The sequence below is a fragment of the Schistocerca piceifrons genome, chromosome 4, assembly GCF_021461385.2.
Source record: "Schistocerca piceifrons isolate TAMUIC-IGC-003096 chromosome 4, iqSchPice1.1, whole genome shotgun sequence".
NCBI lineage: Eukaryota > Metazoa > Arthropoda > Insecta > Orthoptera > Acrididae > Schistocerca > Schistocerca piceifrons.
The window spans coordinates 164697609-164715551 of NC_060141.1; positions in this window are offsets into that span (position 1 = coordinate 164697609).

Below are 17943 nucleotides of genomic sequence, written 5' to 3' on the forward strand. Positions count from 1 at the left end.
TAGGCGTATTTGAACCGTAGCAGAGTTACACGTAGATACCGAAGAATTTGAACTGGCAGACGCTTGAAGCTATCCTGAGGAAGCCCACTTACAGAGACTCAAGAATAAGCTTTAAGCAAGTAACTCAGGAATGTGCAACTACCAGGGAAGGTGACATCATTTGGCACTCATGCCTTCCTTTCCCGCCACCTACCACTTCTTTTTTTCCCTTGTAGACATTTAACCCTTTCGTTTTCCGTAATAACTGTGATATGCGCTATATGCAAAGCTTCCACTTCGGCGACCCTGGCACCCCTGTATCCCAAGTGGTCAATAACACAGGTCTGTGACTAAGAAACTGCATAGGATTTTTTAACATTTTCTTATAGATTTTGACCTTCCAAAAACAGGAAAAACACTCAAAAAATTCTATCACATAGGTTTTAATGTATATTGCAGTATTTATGTTCATTATTAATAAACCTATGTGGGTTTTTTCAATTTAATAATTGTTAAAAATTATATCAATTATAATTGATAAAGTAAACTTAAATTTAAAAAAATTTACAATGTTAATTATTCTTCGTTACCACTTGTAGGTTTTACCGTGAACTCCTGGGCGCCAGAAGCAAATGCAAACAATCTTATTGTTCAGTTTTATCCTGTTGCTACAAGTCAAATGACGATTCGTATCTCGCATGAAATAAAGAGAAACTATCAGTAGACATATTGCTATTCAAGTGAACAGTGCTGTTGTTTCTGTCTAGTCATGGCTACAAGAGGTTGTGTTATTTCTCCAAACAGTTTTTGTTATAGTTGTGATGAAAACACTATTAAAAGTCAACAGAGAAGCATAAGTGATTTTGTGCGGAAATATTATTTTGCTTACTTTAAATTAAAACTTGGTGATCAAGATAAACTACGAGACCTCATAAGGTGTGTACAAGATGTGAAGAAGATCTTCGTTTGTGGTTTAAGGGAAGAAAAATACATTTCGATTTGAAATTCCTGTGATACGGTGTGAGCAGGAAAACTATACCACTGATTGCTACTTCTGTTCAGTTGACGTAAAGGGATTCAATTCAGAAAACAAAAGAAGCATAAGTTATACTAACCTTGACTCAGCTATACGTGCAGTGCCCCATAGCTCTGAAATACCTATCTCATACCCACCTTCCAGTTTGGATGAATACCCGAGTGAGTTGGTAGACGAAGTTACATTACGTCCTCAGGGTATATCAGCTCAGTTTTTCCATCAGACAAAGATGAAAGGCCTTAACTATTTTCTCAAAGTGAGCTCAATGATCTAGTAAGAGATTAAGGTCTTTCAAAAGATGCAGCCGAACTTGTGATGTTACAAAATAGAAGTGATGTTGCTATTCAATGGAAAGTTGGAAATTGAGATTTAACTAACTGTTTTATCAGTCACAATTGGCGTAAGAATCATGGATTGACCATTGTCATAAAATATTGCATTATGAGATGTGAATAGTTTTTACTTGCGGTTTCGCGTGGCTTGAGGCAGTCACAACTAGCGTGCTATTGATTAAGAAGTTGCGTTATCGTCTTTCTAATTACTTCATGATCGTAGATACGATCATACCCGGTTGTGAAGTTATTGTTATGACAAAAAAATTTCCTAAGGGACCAGAAAGTTCTTAAGGGCGCAAAAACAACTGTAACATCACACAAAAGAGAAATTCAATATTAAAGCTGATTCAAGAAGACGATAAAACAGTTTTCTTTTTATCAATGTAACACGCACATTGGACTGCTGATCTTGGAGTCTGTAATATTAGCAAAATGCATAATTAAAATGAAAATAATACTGAGGAGATAATAGGAATGAGCACTGCTAAATGATTCAGTATTCCCAGAACAAATATTTATTATAACTAAACATATATCGTACCTTAAGCTTAATACTACAATGACGGTAGATTTTTATGTCCATATCATGTCCATTGAGCGCTCTTTTATATATCCATTGTCCTCTTGAGTCGCTCGTGCTTCGTCACGGTAAGTTACAACAGTTCTTCTTCCTACACTTCACTCAAAACTTAAACATAACACGTTTTTATACATTTAGTAAAAATAATTAGATCAGACTGCCACAGATCTGCGTCCGTCTTACTTCAGAAAAACAGTACAAGTCTTCTTAGCGCTCAAGGCTTAATTTGTTTTCCCTCGAACAAAATAGTGAAGGATCGTATATCTATCCGTATTTTTCTGTTTTTATTGCCGCCCAAAGACGACGAATTACATTATCTAGAAAATTCCACCGTCGCTATGCGACGCCTCATTATACATTAATCATTATTTACAAACAAGTATTTGCCTTCTGGCTGAATTTGCTGTTTTAATTAAGCCAAAAATAGCGAATATCACATTGCCTCCCATGAGGAGAGAGGGAATGCCGAAGGATTACCTCGATCCTCATGTCCTCATGAGATATCCGTGATTTTTTTTGTGTGACATTTACATAACGTTACTGGCGTACAAAGTACATAAATTGAAATCACATTTATAAACATATATCAGATATTTATCATTTTTCAAAATAAAGTTTTTCATTCTTTGTTCATCAGTCACTTCATTCCATAATACCGAGATTAACATTTATGTGCATATTTAAGTTTGGTCCATATTTGCTTATAACAATAAGTGAACGTTCATTTCGCACTTCAGGGGATAGAATTCAGGAATTACTTTCTCTTGAGCTTAACAACTAATACATGAGTACAGTTTATTTTCACTAAACTAGAGTGGACAATGTTCGAGCATCTGTTGACTCATTGTGGTTCAATTACAGTTTAATAACGTAGCACTACACTTCGTGATGCTTTCACTTTCTGTGTTAGCTGTCTACGGCGTTCATCATGCAGTACATCTGTCCTTTCCACTGTGGTGCCAGGAATTCAAGTGGCTTCCGGGTTTTTATTTACAATATGAAACAGAAGAAGTGGAAAATTATTAGTATGGCTTACAAGCTACTGGATACATTTATTAAGGATCGGGACTGGTCTGGAGTTTAGGGTCTTCCTATAGTGCACATTCATTTTCTTTGTCCATCAAGAGACAGGATTATAATTCATTTTAGCAGTGTTCAGGAGTGCCGGTATTAATGGCTTTAAGGTCTGAGTAATCTAACAATCTACTTCTCACTCATCTTAACTTTAACTCAAGAAAATTGCATAATTTACATATGAAAATGTAGTCACACAAGTGTACAAATGTCTTTCCTCCAGTATGTACGATGGAAGTCATGGCGGTTAGCAGTTTAAAGTTTGGATTGTTTCGTCACCCACACGTCAGCCACTCACAGCGGCTGCACAGTGTTGCGTGAGCTCCAACACTCAGTATCCGTTCGCGCTCAGGCTGTAACAGAGCTGGTGGTCGTCGAGTGCTCCTTTTTTTTGTGAACTTCGTATCACACGAGTGCATCGATACAAACACCTCGCGCGCGTTTTCCATCGGAGGAGCCAGACACTGAAGCTGCCTCCATACTTCTCTGTCAACTGCCTCCCATGAGGCTCACAGGTAAGTGAAGACGAATGTTTTAGCTGTCGCTGCACTTAGAACAACACTGAACTTTGCGTTGCACCTGTTGTCGTAGCCTTGACTTCTTTTTTACACTTGCAGTACAACACTACCACTAGTATACAGTGAACAGTTATTTTTATTATGCACGTCGCACTTTAGTGTGCATCTTCACACAGCATTCGTGCTTAGTTCCTTCGCCGATGGAGTTCATTTACAAAACAATCAATTTTGCACGTTTCCTCCACTGGTATAGAAAGACTTATATTCTACTATTTACAAAATATCACTTACGAGCTAATATTTACAATTAATGGTCACTCCTTTTGTTAAGTCCAGTGAACAACTGCTTTATGAATGGACTCTTTATATCTCAAGATTTGCTTTCACTAGTGAACCTAAAAATATTCTTTCAAACTTTCTTTTAAGTGCTCATCTCCTCATTATGAAAACTACAGGTTTCGCAACACTCGTTGCATTTATTCTTTAGTGCACCCAAGATCATTTTCTACTGCCACGCAGCATATCTACTACTTAACGAGTATGCATTTAACGCTGAATCTTTTTTTTTTTTTTTTGCTTGCCAAATTTGTTTTTATATTTGAGGGCAGACTGGATAACAATAGGTCTCCCTCTTCGCTTCATGTACTCAGCAATCGTTCTCTGTTAAAAAAAAAATAGGGTAACGCGTGTCTACTATTTTTTTTTTTTGCATGAATGGAATTACCGACAGTTCACTGGGTTTACGCAACCGGTCCATAACAAACATTACCAAAGCTAGCGAAGTTCATCACGCTACGTGTCTCATTTCTCATAAGCACTGCTTTGCTTCGAAGCACACGTGCCTTTTACAAGTCGACCCTTGGTCTGGGTTAATGAACCAGGATCAAAAGGAACGGGCAGAAGGAAAATGGATTTCATAAGAGGAGTGTCTTAGGAGACATTTTTTGCAATAAAATCTGCATGTAAATAAAATTATCTTAATAAACATAGGCACATATATAAACTTCAACCTCCTTCCTTACAGCATGCTTTGCTACTTCTACGTCTTACTCAGGTTATAGTCAATATTAAGTTTAAATATCACTGCATTGCTTGTTCTTTAGATTAGCCTTCAATTAGGGTATTGAATGGTCGCTAGATTACACTACAAATCTTCTGAAGATCTTTACTTGGACTTATTTATGATACAGGGGGCTTGCTGTGTGGTTATTTAGTAACTTGATTCTACTGAAATCAATTCGTCAGCTAACATTCCTCATATACTCTTTACATTGGGCTCAGATCACAGGGAAATAGTTTACTTTCATAGCAATTAATGGCCTCGTGGAGTACTTACGCTACATTATTGATGCTTCATGGTTTGCCTCTATCTGTACTGCATTTCACCTAACTTAGTTTACTACAGCTTATTGTCTCCTTGCGTGAACACACGCGGGTTACCACTTGTTTTTCCATTTAACAGCACGCTTTAACTGAACTTTAAGCTATTTCTTCTACTCCTGTCCACTGTCTGGAGTGTTTGACCATGTACCCTTTTTTTTTTTTTTTAAGCAGGTAATTTGGGCTTTTACTACAGAACTTCAAGTACTTACATTACTAAAAATAAATCTATAAATATTCTTGTACCTTGAGAGAAGTGCTTATTTACGCATCCTTCTCCATTTCTCACCTTTACATATTTATATAGCTCCGGGCAATCGCCTCGCAAACACATTTTTTCTTATTACTAACTTAAAATTAAATTGAAATTCTTGGTGCAACCTCAATTTCCTGCTTCAGCTTGTTGAAGAAATATCAGTTCAATGTCCATCACTATAAACAAATTTGCCATACTTAACATTTAATACTTAAAGTTTACATGTAATAGCCGTTACCATGTAGTCAGTGCGCTGTTCAACACAATACTTATCATTAACAGTTCACACAAGGGAATTTCCAGTACGTAGGAGGTAAGAAACCGAAACAGATTCTATCTGCAGTTGAGGCTGTGTCTGTAAACTAACTCTCTGTTTCAATGGACCAGTCGCTCCCGATATGGAGCAACCCTGAATCGGCAATGATAAAACTTTTGAAACAGAAGACACCTGTCTGAAGAGACATGATGACATCACATTGATGTTTGCTCCTGTATCAACAATGGCTGTGACAGGAATGTTGGCAATAGAAATCTTAATCGAAGCCTGGACCTGTTCATCATAAATGTCATTAATGTCTTTAGCTTCTAGGTCAGGTGCAAGGTCATCTCGTAAGTCGGTCTCATGGTCGTACCGTATCGCATTAACATACTCAGAATCAGAGTATTCGTTAGTACCCCCACTGGAACCGGCAGCGACCTCTAGGAGGCTGAAAGGTGCTGCCTCTAATTTTCCGCAGGATGTTTAACCTGTTTGTCATTCATGGCCTTAAGTGTTTGTTCCGTTTCATATTGGTGCTGGTTATGTGGTACAAATGCCGGTGTAAAGGGGTAAAATCCACTGGGTGCATTCACTTGTGAATAGAATACTTGAGAAGGCTGATGTCGCCCGATCTTTTGGTTGCCGGCAAAACCATTTCCTTGTGAAGGAAAGTTCGCATTTGGTGCCATTTGAAAATTGTTCGGCGGTCCTCTATCCTGTGAATAGTTGTTCTTATGTTGTGCTGGGTGGCCTCCGCCTTGCCCATGCCACTTGCTATATTTCGACCTATAACTTTGATTGTACACTGGTCCATTTGAAAAATTACCACTAGTTTGTGGAGAATTTCCATGCTGCTCAGGCGCAGAATTAAAGGGTGGGTTTCCGTACTGATGTTGTACCTGGTGGTTGTAAATTGGGTGGTATCTCTGCTGATTACTGTAATTGGTTTTCTGCTTCCGTTTAAAGTTATTGCCGTTTGCGTTTTGATAACCGCTGGCAGGTTGGCAACAGCGGTCGCAGTAGCTCGCTCTCTCCTTGGGCGCATTGTTGTCCGCGTGCGATGCATTCTGCTGGCTGCCAGGGAAGAATTTGCCGCTGCCAACCTTGGAGCGCACATCCTCGCTAATTAAATCTAAGGAATCCAGCACAGAAAGGAATACATCCGTGTCTTCTTCGGACACATTTACTAATTTCTCTCTAATAGACACAGGGAGTTTGCTTTTGAGAATCATAATTACGTCCTTGGAAGAAATCGGAGAATCCCAGAATTTAATTTTTGCTAGATACTTCTCAAAGTATCGCCGGAGACTTCCATGCTTCTCATTGAAAATTTCCGCACCATACACCTCCTTCCTTAATCTTTGCTGTACCCCATTACTCCAAAATTTTGCCAAGAACATTTTCTCAAACTCTTCATAATTCCTACACGTGTCTACCATTTCCGTTCCCCATAATGCTGCATCACCAGAAATAAAGCCAGTGACGAACTGAATACGCTGTCTGTCTGTCCAGCTCCTGGGAAATATGCCGGAAAAATTCTTTAGGAACACGATGGGGTGTATTTCTCGCTTCTGCGGATGAAAAACAGGAAAAGTGCGATGCTTAATCACACTTTCCTCTTGCATTAAACTCACAATTGTGGGCGGATCATTTAGTTTCCCTACTCGGGACTCAACAGGATTGTTGTTTTGCATGTAATCAGGCGGTGAACAATAAGGAGTTGACTGACATTCGTCACCGTCTAAATAGTTGTTCCCTATAGTTTGCGTATGCGTGTGCGGATTTTCTACCCAGTTTCTCAGCATTCTGACTTCGTCCACTACTTGCTGCTTCCACTCGGGAAGATCCCGTGTGAGTGTCCTCCGAATCTGTCCCAATTCAGAAACTACTGTGTCTCCCGACTTACCAGGAGCAGCTAAGATTTCATAAGTTACATCCTTGACAGTCTCCCTAAGCTCCTCCCTGACCTTCTTTTCGATAAAAATATCTTTACCCTTTATCCATTCACCGTAGTGTTCCGACAATGCTTCCGTGTGTGCTTTCACGGTGCTCTTAACCTGTTCTTCGATATTGATTGAGTCTATCTGCCTCGACAGATCCTCCACTACACCTTCAATGTCAGATACTGCATTTCTAACTGAGTTTATTTCTTTGGTAGCTGCCTGAATTTTTGTGTTTAATGTTCCAGATACTTCAGCTATTTCACTTTTCACCTGTTTCTGCATTTTCTGAATTTGATCACTGATCTTAGTTTGCACCTCACCCAAATGGGTATTTAATTCAGCCGTAATTTCTTTATGCAGATCTGTTTTGATTGTGCCTAGCTGTGTTTTTAATGATTCGCTTACAGCATCTAATCGGGCGTTAACAGTCTCATTTTGTGTTTTTATAGTCTCGTTTTGTGTTTTTACTGATTCGCTTACAGCATCTAATCGGGCGTTAACAGTCTCATTTTGTGTTTTTACTGATTCGCTTACAGCATCTAATCGGGCGTTAACAGTCTCATTTTGTGTTTTTATAGTCTCATTTACTGCGTCAAACTGTTGTTTCAGCATTTCCATTAACGCACCGAGGTCATTTGTAGCTGCAGCGGGAAGAATTTGGACTTTAGGGTCACTTTCCCCTGTTACAGACATGGTTAGTTCAGTTTCCACACGGGAACCTACCGTTCGCGATCGTAAAGGGTATGGAATACTATTAACGTCTTCACTCCCGTCTCCTGTTGTCACCTGTCTCTGTTTACTATCTGCCATTTTCGTTAGTAAATCACGTGCTACGTAAGGCTTTCGTCGTTTGTCAGTGACGTGGTGAGTCCGCTAAGAGCACCACTCTCGCGTGAGCAACAAATGAAATTCTATCTGGCAAGAAGACAAGATGGAACCTAACCGTTTCAGACAAATGAATGAAGATGCTCTTCACTGCAAATTGCGCACACTATCCACCATGTTGAAAATGCAATACAGGTATACTAACAATGGGGAGAAATAATTTCTATTATCAGACTACGAAGAATTTTACTTTGAAAGATAAAATAAAGCAGATTTTCTATAGCGGGAAGGAGATAGAAAGGATGTGGATCGACTTGGAAAAGCAACGTTGCTACTGAAGCACTACACTGCGTATGCAAAATTCTGACTTACTTTTTGATGGCTTGAATACCGCTATGTTGTCTCAGCAAATTCACGTCTCTTTTCTCTTCTTTTCTCTCGGTAATTAAACTGCATTATTGACCGTTATTCTCACAGAGAGACGATGTGTACATGAAACGACAGAACATTTATTAACACAAGCACATAGAAAATTTTCCAAGAATTTGAACTAATTTTTGGTCAAGTCCCTGTTCGGGCGCCAAGTGTGATGTTACAAAATAGAAGTGATGTTGCTATTCAATGGAAAGTTGGAAATTGAGATTTAACTAACTGTTTTATCAGTCACAATTGGCGTAAGAATCATGGATTGACCATTGTCATAAAATATTGCATTATGAGATGTGAATAGTTTTTACTTGCGGTTTCGCGTGGCTTGAGGCAGTCACAACTAGCGTGCTATTGATTAAGAAGTTGCGTTATCGTCTTTCTAATTACTTCATGATCGTAGATACGATCATACCCGGTTGTGAAGTTATTGTTATGACAAAAAAATTTCCTAAGGGACCAGAAAGTTCTTAAGGGCGCAAAAACAACTGTAACATCACACAAAAGAGAAATTCAATATTAAAGCTGATGCAAGAAGACGATAAAACAGTTTTCTTTTTATCAATGTAACACGCACATTGGACTGCTGATCTTGGAGTCTGTAATATTAGCAAAATGCATAATTAAAATGAAAATAATACTGAGGAGATAATAGGAATGAGCACTGCTAAATGATTCAGTATTCCCAGAACAAATATTTATTATAACTAAACATATATCGTACCTTAAGCTTAATACTACAATGACGGTAGATTTTTATGTCCATATCATGTCCATTGAGCGCTCTTTTATATATCCATTGTCCTCTTGAGTCGCTCGTGCTTCGTCACGGTAAGTTACAACAGTTCTTCTTCCTACACTTCACTCAAAACTTAAACATAACACGTTTTTATACATTTAGTAAAAATAATTAGATCAGACTGCCACAGATCTGCGTCCGTCTTACTTCAGAAAAACAGTACAAGTCTTCTTAGCGCTCAAGGCTTAATTTGTTTTCCCTCGAACAAAATAGTGAAGGATCGTATATCTATCCGTATTTTTCTGTTTTTATTGCCGCCCAAAGACGACGAATTACATTATCTAGAAAATTCCACCGTCGCTATGCGACGCCTCATTATACATTAATCATTATTTACAAACAAGTATTTGCCTTCTGGCTGAATCTGCTGTTTTAATTAAGCCAAAAATAGCGAATATCACAAACTGTTAGGTTTCAGATTAAAAAATAAGAACCTTTTATCATCTGGCACCTCATTTTCATGGTACATACACTGAGAAAAAGAATTTACCCAGTTTTTCTGGAAGGAAGACATTTATATTTTTTGCAGTGATGTGGAAGGACTCACGCATTGCTTTGATATGCAGTATGACTCATCTGAATGGCGCCTATTCATTGAGTCATCCAAAACTAGTCGTAAGTAGCATTATTGCACAATGGAAGTCAATTTGCATCGCTTCCGATGGGACATTCTGTGCATATGGACGAAAACTATAACTATTTGGCCATTATCCTGGAAAAAAAAATCAAATATCAGGACCATCAATGGATAATTTGTGCGGCTTCAAAATACTCACGATACTTTTGAGTCAGCAAGCAGGCTATACTAATTACCCATGCTTCTTATGCCAGTGTTATAGAAGAGCCAGAGAACAGCACTGGACTAAAAGTCATTGGCCGTCCCGAGAAACTTTAAAACCTGGAAAGAAAAATGTTACTAATTCTACTTTGTTACCACCAGAAAAAGTTTTGTAGCCACTTCTCCGATTCAAATTTGGGTTGATTGAAAAATATGTTAAATCGCGGAAAAAGGATGGGGACTGTTTTAAATATCTGTGCACAAAATTCTCGAATCAGTCAGAAGCAAAGTTGAAAGAGGGAGCTTTCACTAGCCCCGACATAAGAAAACTTTTAACCGACACCCTCTTTGTGGAAAGTATGAATGAGAAGGATAAAGAAGCTTGGGTATCGTTCAAGGAATTAGTGTGAAAATTTTTGGGAAAATTCACTACTGGCCATTAAAATTGCTACACCAAAAAGAAATGCAGATGATAAACGGGTATTCATTGGACATATATATTATACTAGAACTGACATGTGATTACAAAAATGGTTCAAATGGCTCTGAGCACTATGGGACTCAACTGCTGAGGTCATTAGTCCCCTAGAACTTAGAACTAGTTAAACCTAACTAACCTAAGGACATCACAAACATCCATGCCCGAGGCAGGATTCGAACCTGCGACCGTAGCGGTCTTGCGGTTCCAGGCTGCAGCGCCTTTAACCGCACGGCCACTTCGGCCGGCATGTGATTACATTTTCACTTAATTTGGGTGCATAGGTCCTGAGAAATCAGTACCCAGAACAACCACCTCTGGCCGTAATAATGGCCTTGATACGCCTGGGCATTGAGTCAAACAGAGCTTGGATGGTGTGTACAGGTACAGCTGCCCATGTAGCTTCAACACGATACCACAGTTCATCAAGAGTAGTGACTGGCGTATTGTAACGAGCCAGTTGCTCGGCCACCATTGACCAGACGTTTCCCATTGGTGAGAGATCTGGAGAATGTGCTGGCCAGGGCAGCAGTCGAACATTTTCTGTATCCAGAAAGGCCCGTACAGGACCTGCAATATGCGTTCGTTCATTATCCTGCTGAAATGCAGGGTTTCGCAGGGATCGAATGAAGGGTATAGCCACGGGACGTAACACACCTGAAATGTAAAGTCCAGTGTTCAAAGTGCCGTCAGTGCGAACAAGAGGCGTCCGAGACGTGTAATCAATGGCACCCCATACCATCACGCCGAGTGATACGCCAATATGGCGATGACGAATACACGCTTCCAATGTGCTATCACCGCGATTTCGTCAAACACGGACGCGTCCATCATAATGCTGTAAACAGAATCTGGATTCATTAAAAAAACTGACGTTTTGCCAGTCGTGCACCCAGGTTCGGCGTTGAGTACACCATCGCAGGCGCTCCTGTCTGTGATGCAGCGTCAAGGGTAACCGCAGCCATGGTCTGCGAGATGATAGTCCATGCTGCTGCAAACGTCGTCGAACTGTTCGTGCAGATGGTTGTTGTCTTGCAAACGTCGCCATCTGTTGACTCAGGGATCGAGACGTGACTGCACGATCCGTTACAGCCATGCGGATAAGATGCCTGTCATCTCGACTGCTAGCGATACGAGGCCGTTGGGATCCAGCACGGCGTTCCGTACTACCCTCCTGAACCCACCGATTCCATATTCTGCAAACAGTCATTGGATCTCGACCAACGCGAGCAGCAATGTCACGATACGATAAACCGCAATTGCGATAGGCTACAATCCGACCTTTATCAAAGTCGGAAACGTGATGGTACACATTTCTCCCCCTTACACGAGGCATCACAACAACGTTTCACCAGGCAACGCCGGTCAACTGCTGTTTGTATATGAGAAATCAGTTGGAAACTTCCCTCATGTCAGCACGTTGTAGGTGTCGCCACCGGCGCCAAACTTGTGTGAATGCTCTTGAAAGCTAATCATTTGCATATCACAGCATCTTCGTCCTGTCGGTTAAATGTTGCGTCTGTAGCACGTCATCTTCGTTGTGTAGCAATTTTAATGGCTAGTAGTGTACTAAGGATCTTGACTACAAAACCATTGTTCAACGGATGCTAGCAGCATACGAAGCTCAAGGCTGCAAGATGAGCTTGAAGGTCAATTTTTTATACTCCCACGTCGACTGTTTTCCTGAAAACCTGGGAGCTGACAGTGAAAAACAGGGGGAGCTGTTTCACCAGGATGTCCGTGATATCGAGAGACAGTGGATGCATCTGCTGCCCATGTCCCTCTCACAACGGATCGGAAATGGAGGGACAAAAGCGCGTGCGATTAGGCAACTCACTCACCTTTGTAGTTAAGAGATTTGCATCACGTCGAGAGGAGAGTTTCCAGGAACTATCGGTTTCAAATCACGGGTGGTGGCAAGGGGGGAGGGGAATGGGGTCTATAGCCCCCACCATCAATGGAGTATCATATTACAGTGGATAAAATAACTTCAGAAATCAGCGAATGTATTACTTCAACAGATTCAATCATTTTTTTTTATGTAGCAATATAGGTTGCAATGTATTTCAAACACGTTTTTAACAAAATAATAAGAGCGGCAAATAGCTTACTGTCTAAACCAATAAATATCATTTAACTTAAAATGGGCGTCTTATTATTTATTAATATACATTGATGTATATTGATGTACGAGTGCCACTTACAAAAATCAAGAAAGCTAAATAAGAAGGGTATGCCTACCAACACTTAAATTGCTGACCCCAGACAAAAACTTCGAAATCGTGCGACATCTGGGTACACACGTTCTGTAGACACGTTTTTACCCCGAACTCCGAAACAGTTACCACAGCAATAGGTAAAGAAGACAAAGTAGGGACCCAACATCAGTTCCATGACAGACTTGTCAATTTAACTGACATAGAATTAACGTAACAAGAAACAGAATTACTTGAAAATGGGCCTAAACACAACATAAACACAAACCTGTCTTACAGAATCATAGAAAACCTGATCACAGAAACAGAAAATATAATAAAGCAAGAAGAAAAGTTGGAGAACCCAAATTTCAATGGCAACTTGACATGGGAACTTGTAGCAGAAGAGGTAAAACATAACAGAGGAGAACAAGACCCACATCATCTCAAAAACAAAAACAACAGAGCAAAATACATCTGCAAAACTAAACAAAAAAACTCCAAAAACACAACGCAATCATCACCAGAGCTAACAAAGGGAATACACTTGTACTGATGAACGAGGCAGAGTACATCAAGAAAACAGAAGAATTTATAGAACAGAACAACATCATGAAGTTAATCAATGGTCCTACCATGAGGTACCAAAGAAACATTCAAAAACTCTTAAAAACCCTTTGAGTGACCATCACAGCAACTCTAGCAAAATACATGACACAAAAGAATCCCAAAGAACTCAGCCTCAATAGTTTACCACAGAGACATAAAAATAACTGTCCAGTCACGCCTATAACCAGTTTAAAAAATGCACCATCTTACCACCTAGCTAGAAACTTACATACATTACTACAGACTAATGCACTTTCACAGACAACAGAAACCTAAAAAATACCAGTGAAGTGACATAAAAGATAAAAGATATAAACATAGCATCAACAGCAACCCTGGTATCTTTTGACATCACATCCATGTACACAAATGTGCCAGTAGAAGAAACAATCAGAAACAATCAGCATTGTTAAAAACAGCTGCAGTATCAGGGGGACGTAACAAGTACACACATAGATGAAATAGAAGAAGCCACCATAAACATTATAACAGAACAGAACTACTACACTTTCAAGAAAGAGTTCTATCTGCAAAAAGATGGCCTACCAATGGGCTCACCGATCAGTGGTCTACTTGGAAACATATTTCTAAACCACATTGAAAACAAGATATTCAGTGACATCATACATCCAAAATAGTACAAGATTATGTACTGCAACCGATATGTAGATGACATCATTTGTTTGATTGATGGAAAAGATACCCGAATAAAACAATTCCACAGTGACATGAATACAGTTCGCAGGAAAATAAAATTTACCATTGAGACAGGAGAGGATATGGAGCTTAATTTCTTAGACAACACCATACACAGAATCAACAACAAACATAAGTTTGGAATTTTCAGGAAATCTACAGCCGCAAGTACAACCATTCACATCACCTCCAACCACCCACAAGCACACAAACTACCAAGTTTCAGACACATGCTACACAGGCTCAACAGAACTCCACTGGACAAACTCAGTTACACACAGTAACTAAATAAAATACCCCAATAGCCAGAGAGAATGGCTACAACACACAAATGATAAACAAAATTGCAAATATTGTATTTCTTAGGCCTAAAGCAGTTAAATTATTACAAATTTGATATTGTACAGTACAGAAATAAAAATTTGACCCACAAAAGATGACACATTGGTGTCGAAACATGTTTTGATAAATACAAAAATAAACTAATTGTGTTTGCATAAGGTTGATTTCCAAAACCAGCCAGTTTCTAATAAAAACTTCTTTAAACAACACCAAATTTCACCAATTTGTCGGTGGAGGACCCCAACTATCCTTTTGTTAAGCGTTATTTCATTCGCCCAAGCTGCCTCCCCCCGTCACCATTAGCCTCCCCCCCCCCCTTGACCGACTTCCTGAATCGCCCCTGTTTCAAATGATGGTGCATGGTGAAGTAAATCAGAAGCAGACGTATTTGGACAATACATTGTTATGTGCTGATACTAATTACTGAACATCATGGGACCTAGTTAAATGATCACTTTCGGTTTAATTCGAAAGGCATACGTCCTCATATGACATAAGCTCTTAAACAAACTTTGTTCAGGAAGTAACTTTTGGTCATTTTGTGGGCAGATGGCACTGTTACTCTCAGGCTAATACGCCTGGCAGATGTAATTGAAAGTAGTGAATGGTACGGCAGTGGCAGAAGAAACTGATTGGTTCCGTGTTCTCCTCTGCAGAACAATTCCTGTGCAGAACAGTCACACAGGTGAGATTGAGTCCACTGTAGACTTCACGAATCTCCCGTGATTAAGGCGGAGAGAAAACATTGTGTCGAGGAATTTTCTGTGATGTATCCCAGAGATGTACCATTCTGTGCACGATGTTCTGCACTCTATCTGCACAATCTCTTCTCCTACGTTGGTATTGCAGGTGCCTCTTGTTGCTTCGTGAATCTTATTTACCATCACACCTCTGTAAAGTCTGTTTACCGGACATAGTAATAAGTTTTTGTCCCATAGTGATTAGTCACATGCGCCGTCAGCACCATCTAAATTACGAGGCCCGTAAGTATAGAAAAGGCACACCAGTTCCCACAACATAAAAGGTTCAGCAATTCAATATCCATCTTCAGTTCAAAGTATAGTGTCAGATTCGTTCGTTGCGATGAATTATAACTGTGCATTACATCGGCGGTCACATCGGACAGTGCGTTAATGCAACACCACCGTATACGGGAGTTGCAAGGGAAGGCATAGGCTCTATACGTGTGGCGCTTGCTTGTATGCAACACATACCACTGTATAATACGTAGCTTCGTATACTCTTGAGATAAACGTTAAGATCAGGACGATAGTGATACAAATGTAACAATAAAAGTTAAGATCAGGACGTTAGCGATACAAATGTAACCAACATAAAAAAAATCCGTTCCTCTATATGGGCTGTAGGTTTGTTGAGCTTGAGATGATTTAGGAACCTCAAACTGGTATAATTTCCATTGATCTCTCGCTGTTTCTAAGCGCGAGAGAAAATACTTTTGCGTCTCTGGCGAAAATTTTGAGCCTTTAACTAGTATTTGCACGCCTGTAGCGATGTGTCCATTTGTCTATCGCTACAGCAATTAAAACAAAATTAGTTTACTTATTTGAGGTTTTTATTTTTGTTTATATACATGTGCACGTCAGGCGCACCACGGTTAGATTGGTCCTCCGCCGTCCCCACGAGTCTTGAGTCTTGTAAGGGGCACACCACGGTGTACTTTCGACTCGCTTGCAAACAACTGCGATGCCGCCACCTCCTCATGGTTTCGCGCTTCCAGCGTCTTGTTCACGGCGGCGGCGGCGACGTTGGAGTCGCCGTGGTCGTAGACAATGGGAAGACTCTGGAAAAAAAAGAGACAGAACATTACTTAGTTTACGGTGAGTCGTGGCCAGTCGAACGCGCTGAGGCACCACGGCATCTCTTCGTATCGTTTTCAAAGAGCGTCGACTTTTGCGCTTCCAACGACTTCTACGTAGCGGCGACGTTGTCGTCGTCGTCATTGTCGTCGTCATCGTCGTTGTTCAAAACAAATGTAACACTCTGAAAAAAAGGAGACGAGATTACATGAGCGAGAGTTTACTGCGAGTCGTTTGGAGGTCGCACACCATCAGACACCGTGGCGTACCTTCGCGTCGTTCGCAAACAGCTTCGGCGCCACCACCCCCTCAGCTTTAGCGCTTTCAGCATTTCGAACACGGCGGCGGCGTCGTCCTAATCCGAATACGTTGGCCTTCTTCAGCATGCTGTCTCCTCTCATCGACCTGTCTCTGAAACTCTGCTAAGCTTCCTAGCGTCTTCTCTTATATAGCAGTATGACAATGCTAAGCGCCGTTTCCTCGGAAATGTCCTTTGACGTCATTTCTTCACCCATTGTTCATAACAATACTACACAACGATTCCTGTGAGATCAAGCGAGGAAATATACACGGACTCACCCATTTTGTTTGATATATAGATGGAAAGCCTACTGGTTTTAATCCCCAGATAGTTTTTACGTAACTTCGAGACAATATACTGTATACCGCGTTTTAATTTTTTTTTAATATTATCTTGAATTGCAGCAATGTGTTCCTCGTTTTTAACGAAGATTCATACAAACGCCAAACACAATATGATACACTTTTAATATTAGAGAGGTTTTTTTCCACAGCTTAACACAACCTGATACACTCCAACCCTTTTCTGGCTTAGCATTCGCCTCTTGTGACCTTGTTCGCGAAGAGTTATTGTACTCTAAGCTTCCTCTGTCTTACTTTTCATGGAACCCGCTTGCCCCTGGGGTGAGCAACTGTCAATAAGACGGAGAATAACAACAAAAATCAACAACATGACGATGCAGAAGGTAATGGTGACCATGGGATTAAAAGTGCGTAATGTGTATTTACAAAAAAGTGCCTTATTACAGACGTCGTATCACATGAAACCAGTCAGAAAACTGATGGCCCCTCTTCCCACATAAGGTAATTTGCATAATTCACGTATGAGACTGCTAAACGGAGGACTATGGTTCGATCCTAGATGATGGAAAACTGTTAACAGAAGTTGGAAATCAGCTGAAGACATACGTCGTGGCCCTGCGGTACCCATATGCAGGGGCTGCTTAAACAGAGAATGAGGCCGCGGGCGGTCGCTATTCCAGTGTCCTATCGCACAATAAAGCTATAGACTTCAGTTTTAGCGGATGTCAGCTCCTGCGTCAATTAGCAGGCCTACTTCCTTACACTCGCATGTCTCCATGAGAGAGAAGAAATTGGTGTTGGGCGTTCCTAACACCTTTAACACGAAGCTATGTGAAAAACACGACTCACAAAAAAAAAGTACCTGGAAGACGACTGCTGTCAGTATAGCTTCCTACTTGTACATATTTTCGGAAAATGATCAAAGCTGGAATTATGCCGGGGAGATGACTTGAAAAATTGTGAAACAATGCAATCAGTAACAGCTTCACAGTGGCTTCATTGTGGGTCTGCATTT